The sequence below is a fragment of the Triturus cristatus genome, chromosome 1_2 (genome assembly GCF_964204655.1).
Source record: "Triturus cristatus chromosome 1_2, aTriCri1.1, whole genome shotgun sequence".
Taxonomy (NCBI): domain Eukaryota; kingdom Metazoa; phylum Chordata; class Amphibia; order Caudata; family Salamandridae; genus Triturus; species Triturus cristatus.
Genome location: NC_140580.1, coordinates 174,753,813 through 174,780,975, shown reverse-complemented (window position 1 = coordinate 174,780,975; position 27,163 = coordinate 174,753,813). Strand labels below are relative to the sequence as shown.

At 47.5% G+C, this 27,163-nt stretch overlaps 1 long non-coding RNA gene across 1 annotated transcript in view; it reads right to left on the bottom strand.

Moving 5' to 3' along the window:
• Positions 1 to 6,427: 6,427 nt before the first annotated feature.
• The window catches only part of LOC146867025 (uncharacterized), a 141,409-nt gene continuing 120,673 nt past the window's right edge, over positions 6,428 to 27,163 (bottom strand). Inside the window, exons 2-4 of the long non-coding RNA XR_014961061.1 lie at positions 7,576 to 7,750; positions 7,382 to 7,462; positions 6,428 to 6,804 (exon numbers count right to left, since the gene is read on the bottom strand). This is a non-coding gene — a long non-coding RNA (uncharacterized LOC146867025). The remainder of the gene's footprint in view (positions 6,805 to 7,381; positions 7,463 to 7,575; positions 7,751 to 27,163) is intronic.

Below are 27,163 nucleotides of genomic sequence, written 5' to 3'. Positions count from 1 at the left end.
ACTTTTAAAACATTCCAGTAAAATATATAGTCCATCAACATGCAGCCATCTTCCTTCTTTTGTTGCTGCTGCTCACAAGATAAGTACTGTTTATTTTACTTTAGATGTAGAGCTTTTGCTCAGTGGTTGTGTTTTACCAACACCCCCCTTACGGGGGCGCAAATGTATTCCTCTACATTTGCCCTATTGGAAACTTTTCCTGTGGCTTCATATCCGTGGTTTATTTTTGCTTTTTGTTCAGAGTTTTGTATTCTAAATTCTGTTACATACACCTCTATATCGGTAAACCCACTAACCTGGCGGCAAAAACCAACTGACTGTATCCTCCTTCGCCCTACTTCGGTGCAGGACACTCTTGTGACGTGCCTGCACCACTCGCACAGTTGTTCTCCCTAGAGAGCCGGGGAATAAAGAAGATATCTTAGCGGCTGGCGACACACAGAGCGTACGCATCGGCTGCCATTTTAGGTCTTTGGCCTATGAATAATGGCACACAATAGGAGCAGCCATTTTTAAATGCTGGGAACAAATGAATAACGGTCGCTGAGACCTTATGCAGTTGTAGTCCCTTCAGACACGTCATCTGTCTTTTAATGCACAGCTGCCCATTTTTTGACTCCTTCTCATCTGGTTAGTCAAGCTACCTTAATTTAACAGTTGCTTTACTGTCTTACCTAGTTAAGCCCTATTATCCCTAATATCTTAAATATTCTGATGTGACAAAATATCTTAAGAACAGCTAGATGACAGTATTGACGGGAAATTGGAGGATATGATGAATAGGACAATTGGGAAATTGAAGGGGTCGCTAGATTACACCATCAATAGGAAGTTAGAGGCATTCTCCTAAAAAGGAAAGGGTTTTAATCTTGGTGACCAGTCGGAATGGTCTGGATTGGTAGGTAAGACCCAAAGAAAAAGAGCTTCAGACGACAATACTACTAAGAAAGCAAAGAAAACAAAAATGACAGGGGAGGATTTGGCACTGGAGAGAGCTGGTGATGGAAACAGTGCTTCTGGCGTTACGGATGGGCAAGCAAAAGGACCAAATGTCCCTATATGTCTTGATAGCGATGAGGGTTTTGAACCTGAGGTTGACCTCTCTTATTCTCTGAATTTGACTCTGACCATGAGGACATCGAGGTCAGAGGAAAAGGGAATTCAGAAGAGGCATCCAAGGCGTTGAGATCAAAGATGGGCATTGTTGATCTGTTAGGGTAGGATATGTTCGATTCCCTTCTAACTAAACACTCCTTGTCCCCTAAATGGGGACCTTCACAGCATGTCACTGGGTACATTGCGTTCCGGTTAAGAAGGGAGATCCCCCAAGGAAGTAAGATCCCACCTCAAATCTGAGTGCCCCAAACAAAGTCACAATGACCCCAGAATCGGATTCTAAGGTGGTAGCTGTAGTGTTCTTATTGCAGAATGTTATGAGTCTTCTGGGGTTCCAGGTTCTACTCTGGACGGGCGGTTAGATTTTCAATGTACTGCCTGGAAGTGGTTGTCTAAGCTGTTCTCTCCCAGATTGAATAAACATACGTGGAGATCTCATTTGGCTTCTTCTCTACTTACTTCATATTGGCGACGAGGATGGGATACGAGGAGAGGACAGCGTAGTCAGTAGCATTTACTAACGAAGGGGCCAAAGCCCCCAGAAAAGGGCTTGACAGAGGCTTGAAGTCCTGCAAGATCACCTGCTAGACGTTATTTGCCTTTTGACCAAGATGTTCGAAATAGCAGAGGTTGTCTACTTCAGTGAACCTCTGGTTGATTTCAAAGAGTTGCGCCAGTGGTTCCAAAGAGCTGTCTGTATCCTGGGGAATACTAACACTTCCCTCTCTCATGAGAAGAGAAAATGCATCCTCCTTAAAATTGATCTGAAGTTGATTGAATTGGTGAACAAGGAAGCGGGCCCCTCCTCTCAAGGGTATCTCTTTGGAGATTAATTTATGTAGGGGTTTTCAGCTACATACAAAAATCACATAAAGATTTAAAGCGGTTATTCCAGGACAACGTTTTTGGTGGGGCTTGGAGAATGAGGGGTTGGTTCCTCGACAGAGGTCAGGGTTCATCCAGACCCTTCATGGGACGTGGCAACAGGATCACCCAGACGAGCTTTGGGTCCCACAAAGGCTTCTACCCCAAAAGGCAAAGGTTTCACTGCAGAGACAAAGAGGATGTTTCTCAGGTAAGAGTTTTGATAGACCCTTCAGACAGGTTGTGCCAGTTTTGTGGGAATTGGAGAATGGTTACTCAGGAGCAATGGGTCCGGGACACTCTGAGGGAATGCAAGTTGTAGTTTATAGACACTCTGGTTCAGGTGAAACTCCCTGGGAAATAAAATTCTCACTAGAAGACTCAACATTGGTTAGTCAAGAGGCAGAGGACCTGCTGGCAAAAAGGGGTATCCAGAAGACCTCAGTCTCTGGGGAAGGTTTGTCAGCAATATTTTCCAGATATAAAAGAAAGACAAAGGAAGGAGACCCGTGATAGATTTGAAGGAGCTAAACGAATGGGTGGCCTATCGCCACTTCAAAATGGAGGGGATTAACTTGTTAAGGGGCATCCTAAGGAAGGGGGACTGGCTAACAAGACCGGATCTCAAGGATGCATATTTGACTGTCCCGATTTGGCCTCCCCATCAGAGGTGCATCTGGTTTACCTGGAAGGACAAGCTTTGGGAATTTTGCAGTCTCCCCTTCAGCCCCTCCTCTGTACCCTGTTGCTTTAGCAAAGATCTTTGCCTTGTAGCGGCTTGGCACCTGACAAGGGGAGTGAGGTTAATATTTTACCTGGACAATATTCTAATAATGGGTCAATCCAGGGAGATAGTGTTGAAACACACCAAAATGACAATTCAGTTACTAGAGAAGTAAGGCTTTATAATAAATTAGAAGAAGTCTTGCTTAGTACCAGGCCAAAACATGCAGTTTATAGGTTTTATTGACACAGTTCAGGCAGAGCTGCGGATCCCAAAGGAAAGGTTTTTTAAAAACTATGCAAGGAATTGAGGAAAATGTTAGAAAAAGAGAAGATATCCCTGAGGGTTTTAGCAACAATTCTGGGCCTGTTATCTTCCATAATTAAGGCAATATTCCCAGGCCCCCTATACTACTGGGCCCTCCAAAGACTCAAAACCAGGTGCTTATGAAACCAATCAATCGTACTCACAAATGTTGTTCAGGAACGGAGAATGTTTCAGAAGTTCTAAATTCTTTCTATTGTTATGTCTGTGAGTGGGCAATAAAAGGAGATTTACATAATCTTAACCTCCGTGTCAATAATAAAATCCAGATTTTATGCCCACCGGGCTGTGAAGAATCTACATTTTCCAGGTCTACCAGAAGCCAGTCCATTTATTGGCTAGAAATTCCCTAATTCAAAGAGGCCAAAGAAGTAACCACTCTTCTTGTTTACATTTGATTTGACTATTTCTTTGATTTTGATAGAGCCTTAAAGCTTCCATGTTCCTTTTGGCATATCAAGAGTGATTTTTCTGGTTTAGGATTTTGCATTTTATGTCTACTTCACGTGATTAGGGTTTTTCTATTTTCTGTTACAATAGCTATACTTTTTCCATTGGGTATTATTATCATTTTATATATTAATAAACTCATAAAGACACCTAGGTTTTGAGCCCACCTCATTCTTTATAAGAACTGTAACAAAATAAAATAATCCAGAATGCTATCCCAACAAATTTCTCCACTTCTCTTTCCCCCCAACCATGTAGGCTCAGGACCACAACTATACACACGATATCAAATTGGACATCCCAGTGCATTTACCAGCTAAGCAGACTATAGCATATAAAATAACATAACAGCGCTGTTCAATGCTACCAACACACTGAAAAACATAAAAATACGTGGCTGTCACTCTCACTTCATTGCCCAACACACTGCTTTGCGTTTGCGCTGCATCCCATAACACGATAACCATACCTCGCAGGGCATCATGCATGACATAGAAACACTTCCCACACAGGGCCAAACAAAGACATTCTTCCAAACACACACCCTACATGGTGTAGCGTGCTACTCGTGTAGACAAGCGATTCTGTGCCACACATGGGGGGTGTATATAAATACAGCAAAACAATACAGTACAAATGCCTCTTGGGAACAATGCCAGATGGGATTCCAGATAGGACACTGGAGACGAGGGACCCATGTACACTTATAGCACAGTGCCTAAATGCATTGGTGGCAGAAAAATTTAAAGTAACTGCAGGTTTTGATGTGGAGCTAACACCCCCTTTCTTCATACTATGGTCAATAAAAAGAGTACTAATGAGCAAATAGGAGCACCTGGTATGTAGATTGCTGGGAAACAACATGACTGTGGCAACAAGAACTATTTACAAAATACAAATGCTCATATCAATAGCCTACATCTGTACACTGCTATTTTAAACTGCAGCTGACGAAGCCAAAGGAACACAAGACCTGTCCGGGCCAACACATGGTCTCTGTTTCGTGTTAGATCAAGAACAATCACAACACAAAGGGAAATACCTTTTAATTAGTGGCGAGTATTAATAGATATCCATAAATGAATACGCGCGTGCATGGGGACAGGCCTCGTCGCCAGATGGCCTGTGCAGATCTCACTCGTGGAACAGGTTTGCCCTTTGGGAAGGGCAGCGGCAGGCTGCTGGGAGAGGAGGAAATTTGCAAACGGATTAGGAAGGTTTTAGGCTGCAGAGAAAGGCAACAGGTGCTTGGGGCGGGGCTTTTGGACAATGTATGTGAACCGTATGGGATTCGAAAGATCACTTTTGCATCTTCCAGTGGAGGCGGTTCATCAAACGTTTGCAAGAGGCAAAACGTTTGTTGACATCTTATTGCATCAATAAGGCAAGGGAAAAACAACACAAGGATGTTCTAAAGCAGTTTTATAGCGAGCACGCTGAAGCAAAACGCACATTACATACTTAGTTATTTAAGGTTTTACGTTTATTTCGCCCAGGGCAGTTAAGGCACCAGGGCGCTGCACAGTTGTTACAACGAGCACAATCTATAGTCTTACACAAATACCGTGTGTACATACTTCTGATTGGTGCTGGGATAAGAATGCTCTGATCTCCATTTCGCCATTTGCAGAGCGCGCATTCCTTGGCCTCGCTCCAGTTCCCTTGGTCTTTGAAACAGCGTGATGAGCACTGGCAGAGAACGTAGAGCACCTTATCACCTCTTAGTAAGGTTTAAGGAGTGGATCGTCTTTCCAACAATGTGCTCTTCGCCCTCTGCATAGTGTCGAACTGCAGCTGTTGTTGCGGTTGTTTCTGCATTAGTTGTGTAAACACTAATCTGCAGTTCTGGTGAAGGGAGCCCCTGACATGGTTAGGATTAGGCCTCTTTTGGCAATGCTACTAGAATAATGCACTGTTTTCTTCAGTACTCAATCACAGGGCTAAACAAGCATTGGCAAAGCCAATAGGTCTCGCCTATGCAAGAGCTATTGGCTTTGCCAATGTGTTTTAGCAATGTTGTAGGCGAGAGTGGCTACTGTTCAGCATGGCTAAAAGTTGAGAGGGTAAAGGAGAGTGGCATGGAGTGGAGTGCCATAAAGTGGAGTAGAGTGTTATGGAATGGTATAGAGTGGCATGGAGTGGCATACAACAGGGTTGAGTGGGGTGGAGAGGAGAGGAGAAGAGAGGAGTGAAGTGGAGTGTCATGGATTAACGTAAAGTGTTGTGGAGTGGCATGGAGGGAGTAGTGTCATTGAGTGGAAGGGAATGGAGTTGAGTGGCATAGAGTGGAGCACAGTGTCAGAGTAAAGTAGAGTGTCGAAGAGTGGAGTGTCATAAAGTGTCACGGAGTGGTGTAGAGCAGAGTGGAAGGGCATAGAGGGTGGTGCATACAGTGGAGCAGAGTGTTGTAGAGTAGAGTGGTGCACAACAGAGCAGATTGCCATAGAGTGGAGTAGTTTGTGATAGAATAGAGTGGAGTAAAGTGACATGAAGTGGTATAGAGGGAGTTGCATAGAGCATTGTAAGGTGGAGTAGTGTTGTAGAATGGCAGTGGAGTAGAGTGTCAGTGGAGCAGAGTTAAGTGAAGTACAGCATCATAGAGTGGGGTAACATAGAGTGGAGTAGAGTGGCGTGAAGTACAGTGGTGCAGAGTAGATTGATGTAGTGTGCATTGGTTTTGAGTAAAGTGGTGTAGAGTGCATTGCCGTACTGTGCAGTGACGTAGAGTGCAGTGGCATAGAGTAGAGCGGTGTAGAGTAGATTGCAGTGGCAAAGAGGGCAATGGAGGAAGGTAGAGTGGAAAAAACAAATTATCCCTTGATTCACTCAATCAACAAGAACTCCCTATCAATAGTGGAATTCTTAATTCATATAAAATACATAGAAAAACTCAAATAAGATCTCACTCAAAATCCATGAAACACTCAAACATTGATACTACTATAACATGCAGTGCAAACAAGTCAATTTATTTCTTTAGTACATGTGAATATTATTAAAACACACATTTTATAAAAACACCTATAATAAAACACAATGCATCTTTTCAGCATAATTAAATACAATACAATTCATCAAATCAGGACATAACATAACATCTTATGACACTTGTACCACAGAGAACCCTCAAAAATAGGGAGGACGAACAATGATAGACAGTATGCTTTGTCTTTTAACTCAACAATTCACTGGGAATAATTTTCGCAAGATTAGCCTGGATACATATACTTTATTTTGTATCTACAGGTCCAACTTGTCCTCGGGATAATGTATAGAAATGCGTCATTATGTTCACTTTTCTTTGTGGTATATTTGATTGATATACCCTGTACAAAAAAGTGTATAAAGAAATATGTATTTAAAAACCTTAAAATAATTCTACTATACATGAAATTTACAATGACATTCTACTAACACAACTCATAATTCTATGATTTGTTTTATACATGCTCACATGTGTTACGGCTCAATTTAATCTCCTTATACGATATGCCCATGTTATTTAAATCAAATATATTTCTCCAATTATCTACACTGTATATCAACATTTCATAAGGATATTTACAGCTTGTCCCTTCAGAGCATCACATTACTCCTGCTTACAACCTTCAAAAAAGGAAACAGGGAAGCAGCTTTTTGCTAAAGCACTTCTTAAACTACCCCACATTTGTGTTCAGTTTCTGGGTCCCAAAAAACTCCACAGTCACTCACTGTATAACAAATACGGTATTACACTCACCCTGCTGCAAATAACCCATTTGTCTGGGGGGATATAGACCACTAATGGCACAATGTGCCTACAATGCTGTTCGCATATTTTCATCATCAAACTCAATTTGAGAGATACCTATATAGATCACTAAATTCATTTGTATGCCTCAAAGGCGTTCTCTTTATTCTCACCTGAATGAAAGGGAGTTGATATTTGCACTTATTCTTGTACTTCTTTTGCAGACTCGAAGAATGGTCTATTTACTGGACCCCCTGATAAATAGAGAGTATTTTTTATATTACTATTGCTGTACCAGAGGATCTCTGCCATATGATCTAACTAAACACACTGCAGTACATTTCCTCCTATGTATTTTATGTTGTACCTTCTTAAACGGACTTGAATAATCCCCGTTTTCCAACTGTCGTATATTCTTGAACGGTTCAATCCGGAACCCCAGATTTCTAATTTTGTGTCCAAGGGGTCCGCATACGAGGTCCAAGGTAGAGGGGCTTTTAGTACATACACCTCCTCACCTGCCGATGCGCTTACGTCATGCTCTAAAATAAAAAAACACCCCCATTATATTACACCCATGAATATATGTGCCAGGGAATTCATTTAAATAGGCTGTTCGTATGTCTATCCCATCTATTTCATAGGCTTTCTTTCTCACCTTATTAGCTCAGGGATTCCCCGTCCTGCTTCGTCCTTTTGGAAAATGTGAATGGGAGACTGCTACATTGTCCTCGTTTAAATACTGTCTCGCAGTCTCTTTTTGGTTCCTGCAGACCACATGGCCCGCATGCACTACTTGTGCTGATCTGCCACTCCTAACCCGAAAACAAACAACATGTGCTGATCTGCCACTCCTAACCCGGAAACTAACAACATGGTTTTCATGGGTCTTTAGCAGCAGCTTTTTTTATTTATATGAAATACAACTTTATTGATAGAGTGCAGTAGAGTGGCATAGAGTGGTGCAGAGTGGAGTGCAGTGGCGTAGAGTAAAGTGGTGCAGAGGAGCGTGGCATAGAGTTTAGTGGCACACAGTGCAGTGCTAAAGAGTAGAGTGTTGTAGAGTGCAGTGGTTGTAGAGTAGAGGGGTGAAGAATGTATTGGTGCAGAGTAAAGTGACAGAGTGGCAGAGAGAACAGTGTTGTAGAGTGACGTAGAGTGAAGGGGCATAGAGTACAGAGGTGCAGAGTAGAGTGGAGTGGTTCAGAGTAGAGTGCAGTGGCATAAGAGTGGAGTGGTGCAGAGTAAAGGTGTGTAGAGCGCATTGCCATAGAGTAGAGTGGTGCAGTGGTGTAGAGTGCAGTAGAGTGGAGTGGCGTAGAGTGCAGTAGAGTGGCATAGAGTGCAGTGGCATAAAATGCAGTGGCATAGAGTGGTGCAGAGCAGAGTGGTGCAGAGTAGAGTGGTGCAGAAAGCAGTGACGTAGAGTACAATGGTGCAGAGTAGAATAGAGTGTTGTAGAGTGCAGTGACATAGAGCGCAATGGTGTAGACTGAATGTTGTAGAGTATAGTGGCGTAAACTGCAGTGGTGCAAAGTAGTTGTCATAGGTACAGTGGCATTGGGTGCATTGGTTTTGAGTAAAGCAGTGTAGAGTGAATTTATGTAGACTGCAATGGTTTTCAGAAGAGTGGCATATCATAGAGTGCAGTGGCATAGAGTGGTGCAGCGTAGAGTGCAGTGGCATAAAGTAGAATGGCGCACAGTGGCATAGAGTGTGGTGGCTTGGAGTAGACTGTTTCAGAGTACAGTGAAGTGGAGTGGAGTGGTGCAGGGTAGAGTATAGTGCTGCAGGGTAGACTTCACTGGCATAGAGTAGTGGCATAGAGCACAGTGGCCTAGAGTAGAGTGGCGTAAAGTAGAGTGGGGCAACATTGTTTGCAGTGGTGTAGAGTGGAGTGGAGTAGTGTAAAGTGCAGCAGCATAGATTGTAGTGGCGCAGAGTAGATTGTTTCAGAGTAGAGTGAAGTGATTAGAGTGGAGTGGTGCAGGGTAGAGTGGAGTGGTATAGAATAGTGGCGTAGAGTGCAGTGCTGTGGCGTGGAGTGGTGTAGAGTGCAGTGGCAAATAGTGCAGTGGTGTATAGTAGAGACGGGTAGAGTGCACTGGCATAGATTAGAGTGATGCAGATTAGAGTAGAGAGGCGTATAGTGAAGGGGCGTAGAGTGCAGTGTCAGAGTGCAGTGGTGCACAGTAGATTAGAGTGGCGTAGAGTGCATCAGTGTAGAGTACAGGAGAGTGGCATAGATTGGGACAGAGTAGAGTGTAGTGGCATAGAGTAGAGTGGCACAGAGTAGAGTGGCACCGAGTAGAGTGGCGCAGAGGTCAGTGGCACAGATTTCATTGGCAGAGAGTGCAGTGCTGCAAAGTAAAGTGACGTAGAGTGCAATGGTGTCGAGTGCAGTGGCATAGAGTAGAGTATAGTGGCATACAGTGCAGTGGTGTAGAGTAGACTGGCACAGAGTGCAGTGGCATAGGGTGCATTGGTTTTGAGTAAAGTGGTGTTGAGTGCTTTGTCCTAGAGTGCAGTGGATTAGAGTGCATTGGAGTGGTGTGGTGTGCATGGTGTGGAGTAGCACAGAAAGCAATAGTGTGGCATAGCCTGCAGTGGCAGAGTAGAGTGTTTCAGAGTAAAGTGCAGTGGTATGGTGTAGAGCAGGGTTACTCATAGTACGGCCCGCGGGTCGCCAGCAGCCTGGCAAGCCTTCCTCGGTGGCCCGCGGACCTTACAGACATCCTACATGTGTTTTAAAAAAAAAAAAAATTAAATAGTGTTAGCAAACACTGCCAGTTGCAGCAGCCTGTACTCTGAGACTCTGCTCTGTGGGGGCCGGGGGATTCCAGTGATTGTCAAACTGGAGATGCAGGGAACTAAGAGGTGAAATACAACAAAGCTTTATTAACATGTAAATGGTCTTTTAAAGACCTGTGAAGTACTCGGGTGCGGCTGTGTGTGAGTGCTGGGAAGCTTTCTCAGGGCTGACACACACACGGGTGAGATGACAGAGGGTGACGGAGGGAGGGAGAGGGAGACAGAGGGAGAGGGAGGGAGAGGGAGGGAGAGAGACAGGGAGAGAGACAGGGAGAGATAGAGGGAGGGAGACAGAGAGAGAGAGACGGAGGGAGGGAGACAAAGGGAGGGAGACGGAGGGAGGGAGAGGGAGGGAGAGGGAGGGAGAGAGAGGGAGGGAGGGAGACGGAGGGAGGGAGACAGGGAGGGAGGGAGACGGAGGGAGACGGAGGGAGACAAAGGGAGACAAAGGGAGAGGGAGGGAGAGGGAGGGAGAGGGAGGGAGACGGAGGGAGAGGGAGGGAGACGGAGGGAGGGAGGGAGGGAGGGAGACAGGGAGGGAGGGAGACGGAGGGAGGCGGAGGGAGGGAGACGGAGGCAGGGAGAAGTACGGAGGGAGAGGGAGGGAGAGGGAGGGAGAGGGAGACAGAGGGAGAGAGACAGAGGGAGAGGGAGGGAGACAGGGAGAGAGACAGAGGGAGGGAGACAGAGGGAGGGAGAGAGACAGAGGGAGAGAGACAGAGGGAGATGGAGGGAGGGAGACGGAGGGAGGGAGAGGGAGGGAGGGAGACGGAGGGAGGGAGGGAGACGGAGGGAGACAGAGGGAGGGAGGGAGACAGAGGGAGGGAGACTGAGGAAGACGGAGGGAGGGAGATGGAGGGAGGGAGACGGAGGGAGGGAGATGGAGGGAGACAGAGGGAGGGAGGGAGGGAGGGAGACGGAGGGAGGGAGAGAGACGGAGGGAGACAGAGGGAGGGAGGGAGACGGAGGGAGGGAGGGAGAGGGAGGAAGGGAGACGGAGGGAGACGGAGGGAGACGGAGGGAGATGGAGGGAGATGGAGGGAGACAGAGGGAGGGAGGGAGATGGAGGGAGAGGGAGGGAGAGGGAGACAGAGGGAGGGAGACAGAGGGAGGGCGACAGAGGGAGGGCGACAGAGGGAGGGCGACAGCGGGAGGGCGACAGAGGGAGGGGGAGGGAGGGAGGGAGAGGGAGGGAGGGAGAGGGAAGGAGACAGAGGGAGGGAGGGAGACGGAGGGAGGGAGACAGAGGGAGGGAGGGAGACGGAGGGAGGGAGAGGGAGGGAGGGAGAGGGAGGGAGAGGGAGACAGAGGGAGGGAGACAGAGGGAGGGAGACAGAGAGAGGGAGACAGAGAGAGGGAGACAGAGAGGGAGACAGAGAGGGAGGGCGACAGAGGGAGGGTGACAGAGGGAGGGCAACAGAGGGAGGGCGACAGAGGGAGGGCGACAGAGGGAGGGCGACAGAGGGAGGGCGACAGAGGGAGGAGGGCGACAGAGGGAGGGAGACAGAGGGAGGGAGACAGAGGGAGGGAGACAGAGGGAGGGAGACAGAGGGAGGGAGACAGAGGGAGGGAGACAGAGGGGAGGGAGACAGCGGGAGGGAGACAGAGGGAAGGGAGACAGCGGGAGGGAGACAGAGGGAGGGCGACAGGGAGACAGAGGGAGGGCGACAGAGAGGGAGTCAGAGGGAGGAGGGCGACAGAGGGAGGAGGGCGACAGAGGGAGGGCAACAGAGGGAGGGCGACAGAGGGAGGAGGGCGACAGAGGGAGGAGGGCGACAGAGGGAGGAGGGCGACAGAGGGAGGGAGACAGAGGGAGGGAGACAGAGGGAGGGAGACAGAGGGAGGGAGACAGAGGGAGGATGACAGAGGGAGGGAGACAGAGGGAGGAGGGCGACAGAAGGAGGAGGGCGACAGAGGGAGGAGGGCGACAGAGGGAGGAGGGCGACAGAGGGAGGAGGGAGACAGCGGGAGGGAGACAGCGGGAGGGAGACAGAGGGAGGGAGACAGAGTGGGAGACAGAGGGAGAGAGACAGAGGGAGGGAGACAGAGGGAGGGCGACAGAGGGAGGGCGACAGAGGGAGGGCGACAGAGGGAGGGCGACAGAGGGAGGGCGACAGAGGGAGGGCGACAGAGGGAGGAGGGTGACGGAGGGAGGAGGGTGACAGAGGGAGGGCGACAGAGGGAGGGCGACGGAGGGAGAGAGACAGGGGGAGAGACAGGAGGGAGAGACAGGTAGAGGGCGACAGAGGGAGGGCGACAGAGGGAGGAGGGCGACAGAGGGAGGAGGGCGACAGAGGGAGGAGGGCGACAGAGGGAGGGAGACAGAGGGAGGGAGACAGAGGGAGGGAGACAGAGGGAGGGAGACAGAGGGAGGGAGACAGAGGGAGGGAGACAGAGGGAGGGAGACAGAGGGAGGGAGACAGAGGGAGGGCGACAGAGGGAGGAGGGCGACAGAGGGAAGAGGGCGACAGAGGAAGGAGGGTGACGGAGGGAGGAGGGCGACGGTGGGAGGAGGGTGATGGAGGAAGGGAGACGGAGGGAGGGAGATGGAGGGAGACAGAGGGAGGGAGGGAGGGAGGGAGACGGAGGGAGGGAGAGAGACGGAGGGAGACAGAGGGAGGGAGGGAGACGGAGGGAGGGAGGGAGAGGGAGGAAGGGAGACGGAGGGAGACGGAGGGAGACGGAGGGAGATGGAGGGAGATGGAGGGAGACAGAGGGAGGGAGGGAGACGGAGGGAGAGGGAGGGAGAGGGAGACAGAGGGAGGGAGACAGAGGGAGGGCGACAGAGGGAGGGCGACAGAGGGAGGGCGACAGAGGGAGGGGGAGGGAGGGAGGGAGAGGGAGGGAGGGAGAGGGAAGGAGACAGAGGGAGGGAGGGAGACGGAGGGAGGGAGACAGAGGGAGGGAGGGAGACGGAGGGAGGGAGAGGGAGGGAGGGAGAGGGAGGGAGAGGGAGACAGAGGGAGGGAGACAGAGGGAGGGAGACAGAGAGAGGGAGACAGAGAGAGGGAGACAGAGAGGGAGACAGAGAGGGAGGGCGACAGAGGGAGTGTGACAGAGGGAGGGCAACAGAGGGAGGGCGACAGAGGGAGGGCGACAGAGGGAGGGCGACAGAGGGAGGGCGACAGAGGGAGGGCGACAGAGGGAGGGCGACAGAGGGAGGAGGGCGACAGAGGGAGGAGGGCGACAGAGGGAGGGAGACAGAGGGAGGGAGACAGAGGGAGGGAGACAGAGGGAGGGAGACAGAGGGGAGGGAGACAGCGGGAGGGAGACAGAGGGAGGGCGACAGGGAGACAGAGGGAGGGCGACAGAGAGGGAGTCAGAGGGAGGGGGGCGACAGAGGGAGGAGGGCGACAGAGGGAGGGCAACAGAGGGAGGGCGACAGAGGGAGGAGGGCGACAGAGGGAGGAGGGCGACAGAGGGAGGGGACAGAGGGAGGGAGACAGAGGGAGGGAGACAGAGGGAGGGAGACAGAGGGAGGGAGACAGAGGGAGGATGACAGAGGGAGGGAGACAGAGGGAGGAGGGCGACAGAAGGAGGAGGGCGACAGAGGGAGGAGGGCGACAGAGGGAGGAGGGCGACAGAGGGAGGAGGGAGACAGCGGGAGGGAGACAGCGGGAGGGAGACAGAGGGAGGGAGACAGAGTGGGAGACAGAGGGAGAGAGACAGAGGGAGGGAGACAGAGGGAGGGCGACAGAGGGAGGGCGACAGAGGGAGGGCGACAGAGGGAGGGCGACAGAGGGAGGAGGGTGACGGAGGGAGGAGGGTGACGGAGGGAGGAGGGTGACAGAGGGAGGGCGACAGAGGGAGGGCGACGGAGGGAGAGAGACAGGGGGAGAGACAGGAGGGAGAGACAGGTAGAGGGCGACAGAGGGAGGGCGACAGAGGGAGGAGGGCGACAGAGGGAGGAGGGCGACAGAGGGAGGAGGGCGACAGAGGGAGGGAGACAGAGGGAGGGAGACAGAGGGAGGGAGACAGAGGGAGGGAGACAGAGGGAGGGAGACAGAGGGAGGGAGACAGAGGGAGGGCGACAGAGGGAGGAGGGCGACAGAGGGAAGAGGGCGACAGAGGAAGGAGGGTGACGGAGGGAGGAGGGCGACGGTGGGAGGAGGGTGACGGAGGGAGGGTGACGGAGGGAGGGCGACGGAGGGAGGGCGACGGAGGGAGAGAGACAGGGGGAGAGACGGGGAGAGACAGGGGGAGAGAGACAGGGGGAGAGAGAAAGGGGGAGAGAGACAGGGGGAGAGAGGGAGGCAGGGGGAGGGAGGGAGAGGGAGGGAGAGAGAGGGAGGGAGGGGGAGAGGGAGAGAGAGAGAGATCTGTGTATGCTGGGTCTGGTGGCTCAGTGGACGAAGGCGTCTGCTGCAGGGACCTGTGTTCAACCTCATGGTCATTTTTGCTTTAGCCCCGCCCCTCCCCCTCTGAACCCGCCCCCACTGGTGCGGCCCTCGGCCACAAACCACACTGTAAATTTGGCCCCAGAGAGAAAGTTTGTGAGTACCCATGGTGTAGAGTGTAGTAGAGTGCAGTGGTGCAGAGTAGATTTGAGTGGATTAGAGTGGATTGGTGTAAAGGGCAGTGACATACAGTTCAGTGGCTTAGAGTTCAGTAGCGTAGAGTTTAGTGGTGTAGAGTGGCATAAAGTAGAGTGTGAGAGAGTGCAGTGTGCAGAGTATACTGCTGTAGAGTGTAGTGGTGTATAGTAGAGTGGCGTGGAGTGCATTGACGCAGAGAGCAGTGGCACAGAGTAGAGTAGAGGGCCGTGCAGTGCAGGGGCGCAGAGTACAGTGGCATAGAGAGCAGTGGCATAGAGAGCAGTGGCATGGAGTAAAGTTGTGCAGAGTAAAATAGCATATCGTAGAGTGCAGTGAGGCAGAGCTGAACAAAGTGCCTTAAAGTAGAATAGAGTGGCATAGAGTATAGTGGTGTAGAGTAGTTTGGTTCAGAGTAGATTAGCGTAGAGCGCATTGGTTTTGAGTGAAGTGGTGTACAGTACATTGGCATAGAGTGCAGTGGCATAGAGTGCAGTGTTGCAGAGCATGGTGACATAGAGGGGAGTGCTGCAGAGTAGTGTAGAGTGCAGTGGCGAAGAGTGCAGTGGTGCATAGTAGAGTAGTGTGGGAAAGAGTACATTGGCATAGAGTAGCATGGCGTGGTGCAGAGTAGAGAGGCGTAGTGTAGAGTGGTGCAGAGTAGAGTGCAGTGGCGTGGAGTGGTGCAGAGGAGAAGGGAGTGCGGTAACGTGGAGTATGCCTGGTAAAGTAGCGTACTGCCATTACAAACAACACATCTTCAATGGAAATTACCATTACATTACAAGGTAAAGAACGTTACCTGAAACATTGTATGAACATCTGTTTAGAAAAGGCCCAGGCTAAAGAAACAATATTTAAATATGCCTAAGTCAACAACATGCAGTATTGAGTTAGAACCTTATTTAGGGTGGATTATGAACCCCACACATGCTACTGGCTCACACTTTTTAGGCTGAGTATGCTGCACTTTAAATTTGCTTTTCCTATGCCAGGAGCCTGGAAACAGGATTTACCACCATGTGGCTGTGACAACATTTCAATGCAATGCACTAGCCACTTTATCCTTATCTGCACCTTGCATTCAGGGCTGAAAAGTTATTTTTTGGTCCCAATATTGCATAAGTCAAATCTGAGACATCACAAGGAAGACTTAATATTAGGCCTGGGCCAAAATTTCGTTCCGTTCGCGGAAATTGCAATAATTTAGCATTTTCGCATTCCGCGGAAAGCGCGAAAATGTCAAAATTTCCGCATTCCGCAGCTTAGCGATAATTTGTTTCTTGCTCACGCTGTAAAATAATACATTCTCGCGTGCGCGCGATCGCCTTACCTGATTTCCCGCGTTCGCCGACAAGTTTTCCCGATCCGGTCGCATTCTCCACGAGATGTTGGATTGTGGGTAGCCATTTGCGCTGTCTCGCGACAGTTCACGCCCGCAGTAACGTCATGCGTCACACGATCACGTCTTTCTTCTCGCGATCATGCACCGCGAGACAAGTGAAAACAAGATGGCCGCGCCCGCGAGCAACCGCATGGGTAAGTTGGCGAGCCGCGACCACGCAGAAAACACAGCGAACGGGCGGGAAAAAAACTTCCGCATCTTCGCGATATTTCCGCGTGTTTGCGGAGATTTTTAACATTTTCGCGATAATTTGCAAAAGTGAATTTCGCAAATTCCGCCCACCCCTACTTAATTTAATATTCCTGCAGTCTCTAGGATCCCCGGAAATTTGTTATGTGTTACTAGATTTTATAAAATAAGCTTTTTGATATTAGGAGAAAAATATGAATCCCAATAAATACACATGTGCACCTTATGTTAAATGAATAAGCCCTTTTCTTTGCTAAAATTATATCTGTCTGGCCTCCTGGGCTAACAAAGAAAGCTTCGATTTTAACTCTCTTGTGGCAATTAGTTTTTTTTAACTGTACTTTGAGTTAATTAATCCATATTGTTACGTTGATATCGGTGTTGAATTTTAATGTATTATAATTTTATTGGCTTTGATGTGCTTTTATGGCTCCGGCCGAATAAAGACTTGTTTGACTGACTGACTGGCTGAAATGACTGTTACATTCTCACTCACATACAGTTTTACTGATAAAAGTATACAGCGCACAAATGATAATGTGTGGAAATGTATTGATTCGATCATCAGCACTGTTCATTTACAGATATTTAAATGTTGTTGTGTGCTAGAAAACAAACATGTGTAAGCCTTCCTCCAGCAGACACCACTAGCCAGCATGATTGTCACATAAATCCTCTCACTTTGAAGTCAAAGAAAGAAAAATAAACACCAAGCACCCTGGAAAACTAAACCTGACATTTCACCTCTGTCTTTGAATGCACAGCAAATGTGACACGATAAGAACAAGATTTAAAGGCCTGTTGACAGAAAACGAGTTTGTGAAGAATACAGTAAACAAGGTTTAGGCAACGGGAGAAATGAACTCGAGCTGGACAGTCTAAAACAAATAAAGCCAGCAAATAGAAAGTCAGAAAATGTGAGTTACAAAAACCACAAAGCCAATGGTAAGCAATGGGCAGAATGCATTCCTAGGTTAACTTTCTGAATGTCCCCAAGATATCTTTTGTGCTGTTAGGCCGTGACCTAAAAAGAGCCTACGCAAAGAGGGTTAAGTGATACTACTCAAGGAACTAAGGAAACAAGGAGTCTATTGGTCCATTAACTAAAGGTGAATCTGTACTAATAAGATGCAGAATGCAGTTACCCACTCTGTCTGAAGAAGTATAGAGTTGCATAGCACATGCTCACCTAAGAAACGTAAAAAAAATAAAAAAATTCAGAGGTAAGGGATATCGTTAAGATACATTTGAAATTAGTATAATGGAATATTGCAGGAGCATGGAATAACATGGATAGCTGGCATAGGAGGTTTTTTTGAAGGAGAAATAATATCATCATACAGATAGATGTAGAGTTCTTTGGCCATGCATCTTCCATTTCGTGGGAAAGGATATGATAAAATGATTTTGGCTACTTAGTAATTAAGAGGGAGGTGGAGAGGATTGATCTCTCCTACATTCTGCAGGGATCAGGAGTTTCTTGGATCTTGACGTTCCCATCTGAACAAGTGCGCTAAGAGGTGCACCATTAGAGGACAGTGGAGAGAAGCCCATGGGCTTTTCCCAAGTGTCGGTCAATGTTTGTAGAAGACTGTGTGAAAAGCTGAATAAAGGTTGAGCAGGACCAGTACAGAGTGGTTTTTACTGATGCGGGCAGCATCATCACTTACTTCAAGGGTGGTGGTGTAAATATTACAACGTGGTCTGTATATGGGAAGGTGTCCTTGCTGATGTCATCCTGTATTCAAGTTGCTAGTACTTTCTCGATGATTTTTCAGAGGACTTACTAGACAAAGCAATAAAGCATGAAGGGGCAGCATTTGAGAGAGTAAATTAAGAAGTGTGATAAGTTAGTGCAGCACTCCTGACATACAGGCTGGAAAGAAGAATTAAAAAGAGAATGAAGAAGTATTTGACAAATAGAGAAGAGCACGGTGTGCTCCAAAGTAAATGAATGTCTCTCCTTTATAGACATATTTAATGAAAACTGTATAGGAAATATAAAGGAAACTAACAGAAAATAAAAGAATTACTGAAATATTAGGATCTTCTTTTGCAAGTATTATGTAACAGTGTGTGCCCTGAATATCGACCCCAGAATATCGAGGGCACATAATATTGAGGGGACAAAATATTGCAATAAATAGCAACAGGTAAGTAAGCCTAGATTTTCTGTACCTATATCCACATATATGTACCAGTCCAATATACCCAAATCTAATCCACTCCATCTACTCCACTGCACTCCAATCTACCCCACTCCAATCTACCCTACCCTACCCCATCCCAATCTACCAGACACTACTCCAATCAGACCTACTCCCCAATCTACTCAACTCCACACCAATCTACCCTACTCCACTCTACCCCACTTCATCCTAATCTTGTTGTTGTTTTTGTTGTAAAGCTTTATTTCGATAAAGATGTCATGAAAGCGAACAAAATACATTTTTAAAATAGCTAAAAATACAATCACTCAATATCATAAGCAACATGTAAACAGACAGTGCAACATGATAATCTAATTAATCCTGGCCATGTTAAAACAATTATTGTATTCAAATATTTAAAACGTGAGTTCATCAGATAAAAACAAACAGTTAATATAGCAAATGGGGATATACAGTAGCAGCAGGTTAAAAAACCAAAAGCATTTTGTTTAAATTCCAAACCATCCAGATGTTGTTAATGTTTAGTATTATGCTCTGGCATTATAGGTTACCCTACAGTGATGTTAAAATTATACAATAAAGTGCTTGTGTATGGGTGAAGATTATTGACTGGGCCAAGCGGACTTGAGGGTATTGCACATATGTGTTGTGGCCTCAATTGAGTTGTTGCTGTTCTACTCTCGAGAGGACCTTCAACCTATTAAGCCACGCCTGGCCCAAAACCTTTGCTACACAACAGGCAAAGAGAGGTCTGGAATTTGACCTAAAGATACGTAGGGCTGTGTGGTAATCCTGTGTACCTATTTGCTGGCAAATCGATCTTATCCACTTTGCCCACGGATTTTTATAAGCCAGACAGGCAAACAATAAGTGTGCAACACTTTCTATCTGAGCGTTGCAGCATGGACAATCTCCTAAGATCTCATTACCAGAGTGCCACTTAGCAGTAACCTCATGAACAGGAAAATTTCCATACCTAAATTGTGTATACAACTTTCTGTCCCTCTGGACCTGAACTATATCAAGGAAGGGCTCAAGGTATCTAGTTTGTTTATGCATGAGAAACTCTTTTGTTAATCTTCCCACATTAGAATTGCTACTCTCCCGATAATCCACCCATTCCCAATAAAGTCGTTTGAGGTTGTCCCTCCCTAGGGGTTCCTGGCTGTCCCAAAAAGTTTGGAGGCCGATGGATGTTAGCATTTTTTTGACATTTGTGATCCATCCTATCTTGCCGCCAGTATCCAAGCAAGCTATTTCGGTAAAGGCTTCGGCGTAAGGGAGGAGCTCTGGGGTCTGTCTAATGCAGGCCCAGAATAGCAGTGGGCGCAATCTTGCTATATCTTCAATGGACTGCCTACCCATATCCAGCATTAGAAGGAGTAAGGGGAAAATTTTGGGGTAACATCACCAGGTCTCTAAAAAATGTGTGCTCAGTTCTATGGAGGTCTGTCGAATCCCCAGATTTCTGCTCCATAGGGAGCCGCACTACCTGCCTTGGCATCATAAATTTGAAGGGCGGGGGCTACCGGCCTGGTGTGTGAAATGCGATGTTCCTTTCCTATGACTACAGTCGCCCGTTTATGTCCCAGGAGCATCTTTGCTAGGTGAGGCTTCCACGACATTTTGTCTGAAAGTCTAACACCTAAGTAGTCAAAAGTATCGACCCTTTCCAAGGGTACTTCACCCAGCTGTGGGATGCCCCTGTATGACTTGTGACAATTAAAGGTCATAAACTTTGTTTTTGTACTATTTACAACCCCCGATTATCACAAAAAAGTTGGAATCTGTCAAGCAGACGCTGTAGCCCCACTGGTGTCTTAGACATCAGCAGGGTCAGCAAGGTTGGCACCTTGATTCCCCCCAAAATAGGTGAGTCTGAGGGAATCTCCAGAAGAAAGCTGACCAACCCGTTCACATATAGGTAAAATAGGGTCGGAGCTAGAACGCAGCCCTGTCGAACTCCTCCATTGACAGGGATACGTTCTGTAAGTTGTCCTTGCGGCCCCCATCTGACCTGTGCGTAGTTGCCCTCATGTAGTCGTATCAACAGATTGAGGATGAGGTGGGGAATGCCCAGCTCTCCAAGTGTCATCCACAGCTTAGATCTAGGGACCAGGTCAAAGGCAGTCTTCAGGTCGATAAACGCAAGGTAAAGACTTCCCTTGCCTATCACCACTACCTTCCAGTAGATAAGGAGGAGTCTAAACACCTGGTCCATCGTTCCAGTCTTGGATCTAAAACCGGCCTGTAACTGGGAGAGGATAGCTTCATTCTCGGTCCAAGCCTGTATCCTATGCAGAAGAACTCGACCGAAGTCCTTCTGCATAGCATCAATCAGGTTGATTGGTCTATAATTAGAGGGATCATCCCTGGAACCCTTCTTGTATATTGGTACCACCTCTGCAGCCTTCCACAACTCTGGTACAGGTGCGCCATTAGCTATTGCGTTTTCTAAAAGTAAGATATAACGTGCCCAGTTGGCTGGTTCAGCCATAAAAAGGTCATCTGGCAGGCCATTTGGATCCGCTGCTTTAGAGGGTACTACTTTGCTAATTGCAGCTTCTATCTCAGGCAGGTTAAAGCACTCGTTTTCTTCAAGGGTCTCGTGCAAACTATCTAGTTCCACAGACTGGGTGACCTCTGGTGCTAAATAAACCTGTCTAAAGTGGTCATACCACGCCTGTCCAGTGATGTGATTTACTGGTGAGCTTGCACCTGATCTGCTTCCCCAGGTAACCAACTTCCAGAACAAGTTAGAGTTTTTAGATGAGCAGGCATCTTTGAGATCCTAATCTACCCCACTCCAATCTTCTCTTCTTCACTTCTATCTATCCCACTCCACTTTACTCTACCCCACTCCAATCTACCCCACTCCAATATACCCCACTCCAATCTACTGCACTCCAAATTATGCCACTCCACTCCACTTTAATCTACTCCACTCTCCCAATCTCCCCAATTCAATCTACCCCATTCCCTCAGTCCAATCTACCCGACACCACTTCAATCTACCCGACACCACTCCAATCTACCCCACTCCACTCCAATCTACCCCAATCCACCACAATCCGGTCTTCCACAATCTACCCCACTCCAATCTACCTAAATATATCCCACTCCAATCTACCCCACTCTACCTCAATCTAGCCCAATTCAATCTACCCCACCCCCACCCCCACTCCAATCTACCCCAGTCTAATCTACCCCAAACTACTGCACTCCAATCTACTCCACTGCACTCCAATTTACCCTAATCGACCCTAGTAAACCTACTCCACCCCATCCTAATCTACCACACACCCCTCCAATCTACCCAACTCTCCGAATCTACCCCACTCCAAACTATCCCAATCTCCCTCTACTCCATTCCATTCTACTCTACGATAATCCACCAAATCTAATCCTTTCCAATCAGCTCCACTTCACTCCAGGCCAATCTACCCCCTCCAATCTACCCCACTCTTCCTCATTCTACCCCACTCCATCCCAATCTACCCCACTCCAATCTACCAAGATATTCTTCCCAACTCCCCCACTCTAATCTACCCAAATCCATCCCATTTAATTCTACCCCACTCTTCCCCCACTTCACTATATGCCAATCTACCCTACTTGACTCTACCCCAATCTACCCTACTCCACCCGCTCAAATCTACTTCAATACACCCCACTCAATTCTACCCCACTCTACTCCCACTCCACTCTACGCCAATCTACCCACTCCACTCTTCTACCCCAATCTACCCCATTCCACTCTACTCCAATCTACCGCACTCCACTCCATGCTGCTAATGTATAGCCATGCTGAACAGCAGCCACACTGGTGTACATATTGGCTAAAATACATTGCCAAAGCCAATAGCTCTCGCATAACCAAGAGCTATTGGCATTACCAATGCTTGTTCCATTGGTTACAGCCACAGCAACATAGCTCCTGTCGCAATGCCATCCTCTGTGCAACAATAACCAACAACCAGGCTTCAACCAGCACTCTCACCCCAACTTTCTATGCTTCTTCACATTCTCCAGGCTTCCACACACCTTCCACAGCACACCCACTCAGACTATACATACACAGACATGACAAGAAACTGCTTCACTTAGCACTTGGTACTGTTTCCAGATTTCTCATTATGCACCCAAGTCTTGGAATGTATTGCAATCAGACAGAATGCATTCACATGGCAATCACGCACCACAGCCTTACCCAACACTTACATTTTACAACAACACCAGCTTCCAAGTGCAAAGGATCTACTATCTACTCCAGCCCACCAACTGCACTATATTTACATTTACTAATTTATTTACTTATTTTGTAGGTATTTGGCTTGTCACACTTCAGTCACTTGGCAGCTCTAGCAAATTGTTGGAGTAGGAATCCTGCTGATGCCTCCCATCAAATGCTTTGGACAGTGAAGTTTATTGGTTGACAGGCCTTCTTGTGATAGTCTATGGTGGAGGCACGCAAGGTGTCCAACGCTATACTTATAGAGCCACAACCCCTTCTTGAAAAGGGGCAATGCCTTCTAGGTGTGACATAAAAGCATCTTTGAAGAAGCTTGTCTTAAGGCTTTTAGACCTGGTTGATTGCTTGGGTCTGGGCTCAAAGCTTTCCATAGTGGTGAACCCATAACCCCAACCGTTCCGCTCCTTCTTACTTCTGGTTGTAATCTGGTCTGTCTGGGTGAGCAGGTTCTGTTTGACGCACCAAAGGTTGGAACCGGGGGTGCAGTGTGGTGTCACCCCGGGTGATAGTTTCAACTTCTGGATTGTCACCCAGTCAGGTGTAGAGGGGGATATCACCCACATACAAGTGGAACTGCAGTTGGTGCTTACACATGGATGCACCAGTTATTTTGATGGTGATTTTAGTCCACGGGCTCATCATTCCCATTATCAAACTCTACACCCAGAGTAAAACCAGCCGCTAAGATTCACCTTTGTAGCACCCTCCTTTCTTGATCTGTCATCACTTAATAGCCCCGGGTCTCACAGTGAACAACTCATTGCTGGATTGCTGCAATGGCATCTACACCGGATTGCCCAAAAGGATCTTGCTAAACTCTGCAAAGACTTTCGTGGACTTTCCTCCTGCCGTCACGAGAAGCATGGTGCAACCCCTTCTAGAGGACAGCCTGTGGGTAATTTACTGAACACATTTCCAGCCCGGGTGACGACACAAAGTGCAGTTGAGAAATTAAACTTAAAAGGCCTGCTCCTGCAGTGAATTAGTCTGTTCTAAAGAGCACTCCTTGGGAGACAGGGGTGGGTGGTGGAAATATTTGAAACATAGTTTTATGTTAACGAAAGTTCATCTCTACATGTATGTATTTGGATAGTTTAAGCAATGCCAACATACTACCCCACAAGGTTGTTTGAGACGTACTGGAGACTGCAAGATTAGTAATCTGTGGGCAGAGGGGCAACATACTTAGGGGCATATTTACTTCGGCAGCGATTCCTTTCCAGTTAACAGCGCCACATACAGGCTCCCGCACTTCGGCAACAACTTATTTCAAACCACATCGTCGCATCGATATTTACAGACCGTTGGTTTTTTGCTGGTCTTCGGACCCATGGGTTGACCGCCTTTCCTTGATCCACACTTTATATCTTTGTTTTTTCCGGATGACATTGCTCATCGTGCCCTGAAGAGTCACAGTGTTTTAACTGTTGACGAAACACGTGTCGGCTGGAGCCTTATGTACTGATGAAAACTCATCTTTTGAATTAAAACAACATTTCTTCATTCTGTTGAATTTTGTTGTTCTTTCCGTGATCCAATTAACCGAATTGTCACGTGTGCACAGGATTTGTTCATAATTTTGTGGCATGGGCTCTTGCCCACACCTTACACAGGGGTTTTGGGTTTTCCCCTGACCTGTCGCACCGTAAAGCATTTGTTCTTTGTTCTTTCTACTTCATTTACTCATTTACCTGCTTGAGCGCCTTTTTATCCTGTTTCTTAAAACCCTCCCTGGTCTATACTACCCCACAAGGTTGTTTGAGACGTACTGGAGACTGCAAGATTAGTAATCTGTGGGCAGAGGGGCAACATAGTTAGGGGCATATTTACAAGACCTCAGCGCCAAACGAGCGTCACTTTTTTAACGTGGTGGCACAGCGCCTTTTTCCATATTTACAAGGTGGCGCTAAAGCCACTTTGTAAATATGCCCCTTTCCGCTGCAGCCCTCTGCGGCAAAGGGGTGTGCGATGGGTGTTGCTGTGGGCGTTCCACTGCAACACCCATTGCTTATGGACGCTGCAACAGATTTACAAGGCTGAAGCTGTGCCAAAAAAGTATGCCATGGAATACCAGGTGTTAGAATGGCGCAACAAGAAGAAATTATTAATTTCTCCTCGTTTTTTGCTCTTTCCATGTGTGCTGCATTCTGCAGCACACATAGAAGGTACACATCGCCATTATTGATTGTGTGCAGGAAGGGGACCCTTCCTGCACACAAACAATCGTCCCTACACTGCAGGCCCCCTTGCAACATAGCAGCAGGGTGCCTGCGCTATTGCTAGGATGCTTCTTTTGCTCCAGTGCTAGGGGAAACACAGGGGTGTACGGTATTCTTGTGAATATGGCGCATCCCTGCATTTTTATAACGCTTGCATGCGGTGCTGCCAAATTTGGCACAGCTGCACACTCCGACAATTTCTTGTGAATATGCCCCATAGACTGCAAAACACAGACTACAGAATTCTATGCTATCTACAAATATTTATCTTCAAAAATATTTACCTGCACCTAAAAGCCACTAGCAAATAGTCCCATGCTCTGCAATTTAATGGCTTACTTAATGGTTTCTAGATGGCAGCCCTTTAACCAAGTTGTTAACAGTTATTATATTGTAAATGTATATTTTATTGGTGTGTTTGCTTTTATCCTTCTTCCTATTTCTTTGGAACAATCCCCTCGTCGGCCTATCGCACTGGCCACATAAGACTGTTTTCAACGTTTGCTAATTTCATGGCGATCAGACATGGGTGGCTTTAACCCCTTCGCCGCGGCAGGAATTCCGCCGCGGCGCTGGGGGGGGTTTGGGGGCAGCGCGGTGGCGCTGTGCTCGTGACGGAACCGCTCCGTCACGAGCCACGGTTGAGCTGTGCTCATGACGGAGTGGTTCCGTCACGTCTCCGCCCACTGCGCTAATCGCCCGCACAGGCGGGGAATTAGCGCCGCGTGGGCGGAGCGGCGGCCAACGGCCGCAGCATGACGGAACCACTCCGTCATGAGCACAGCGCAACCGTGGCTCATGACGGAGTGGTTCCGTCATGAGCGGGGAAGGGGTCAATGTTACAGGCAATGTCATCATGTGGCACTGGCACCTTTTTCTCTCTTTTTTTTTTGATTGCACGCTTCTTTCTCCACGGGCGATTAAGCAATGTGGGGAGGAATGCAGGTCAGGTGATCACGAAGACGCTATGAGAGACGGCCTCTCGATGATAAGTTAGTGTTTTGTAACACATCGGAATACGATCTGCTATAACATGAGTAGTTAATCCACAACAGTACTGTTGCGCTAATGTAATATGTAATTGAAAACAATGTTTTTTTGACATTCTGTTATGTCATGTACCATGGGAAAATGGAAAAATATGAAAAGACCAATAAAGATATTTAAACAAAAAAAAAAGCCACTAGCAAGCACTTGCCTGAAAATATCTTAGGAGTGGAGCTACAATAATAAATTCATGAGTCCTAAAACATGTAAGAAATAGGTGGCGCTGGATGTATGAACTACATGTTGAAATTTTTGTGGCGAGATATTTATTTAAAAGTTGGATGTTTTACAGTCTATATTTTGGAGTCTATGTTTTTGCAAAAGTTGCTTTGCAGTTTTGGTTTTCACATGGAAGCACACATAATACTGTATTGTATTCTAGCTTTTGTATAGCGCTTACGATCCCTTTTGGGGGGTACTGCGGAGCTTACCCACACGAATAGTAAGCTACACCGTGTAGGGTGTGTGGTTGAGAGAGAGTGTTGTTTTTGTTTTGAGCCCATATGGAAAGCTTTGTCATGGGGTACGTTCTAACCACCAAGATATGGTTATTGCGTTAAAGGACGCAGTGCCTGATGGTGTGATGGGTTCGTGAGAGATACAGACGCACATTATAATTATAATAAGGGAGAGGATGTAGCCTAACGGCTAGAGCGGTCGATCTCAAATCTGAGGAACCGGGTTCGAGTCTCGACAATGATGTTCATCATCCTGTGATTCTGGGCAAACAACTTAATCTCCCCGTGCCTAATAAAAATAAATGTGTCCTTGCGTAAGCAGTTGTTGCTCATGTAAAGCGCTCTGATACCCAATACCTTTGGGTCAAGTTTGCGCTATATAAAACTCTGAAAAAATAAAAATAAATAAGGACTAACCAGCTTAGCCATGGGGCAGCGGGATGCTGTGTGTACGTACACCAAAAAGGGGGGTATTAAGAGAAGGCCTAGTAATGCGTAAAACGCTATGCAAAGGGCAGTAAAGTCGTCAAATGAGTATAAACATATCAAAATGGCAAGCATTGGAATTCGTGACATGAGCAGTAGCCATACACCAGTCTCTTTTAGTTACTTGTTTATTTTCTAAAGGCAGGGGCACTATCCGATTCTGCAAAAATACATCCCACGAAGGAGGAAAGATGTGGACGAGCAATCAAGGGAAACAACCTGAGCAGAATCTATAGTAACTTTAAACAAGCATTTACAATGCAATGGTCTCGGCATTGTTAAAGTTAGAGCAATTGGCATTGCTCATGACATTATTTTTCTTTCCATGACTTTTCTCCTCTCCTGTGTGTCCACCAAATGCTTTTATATAATGTTAAGAAAATTA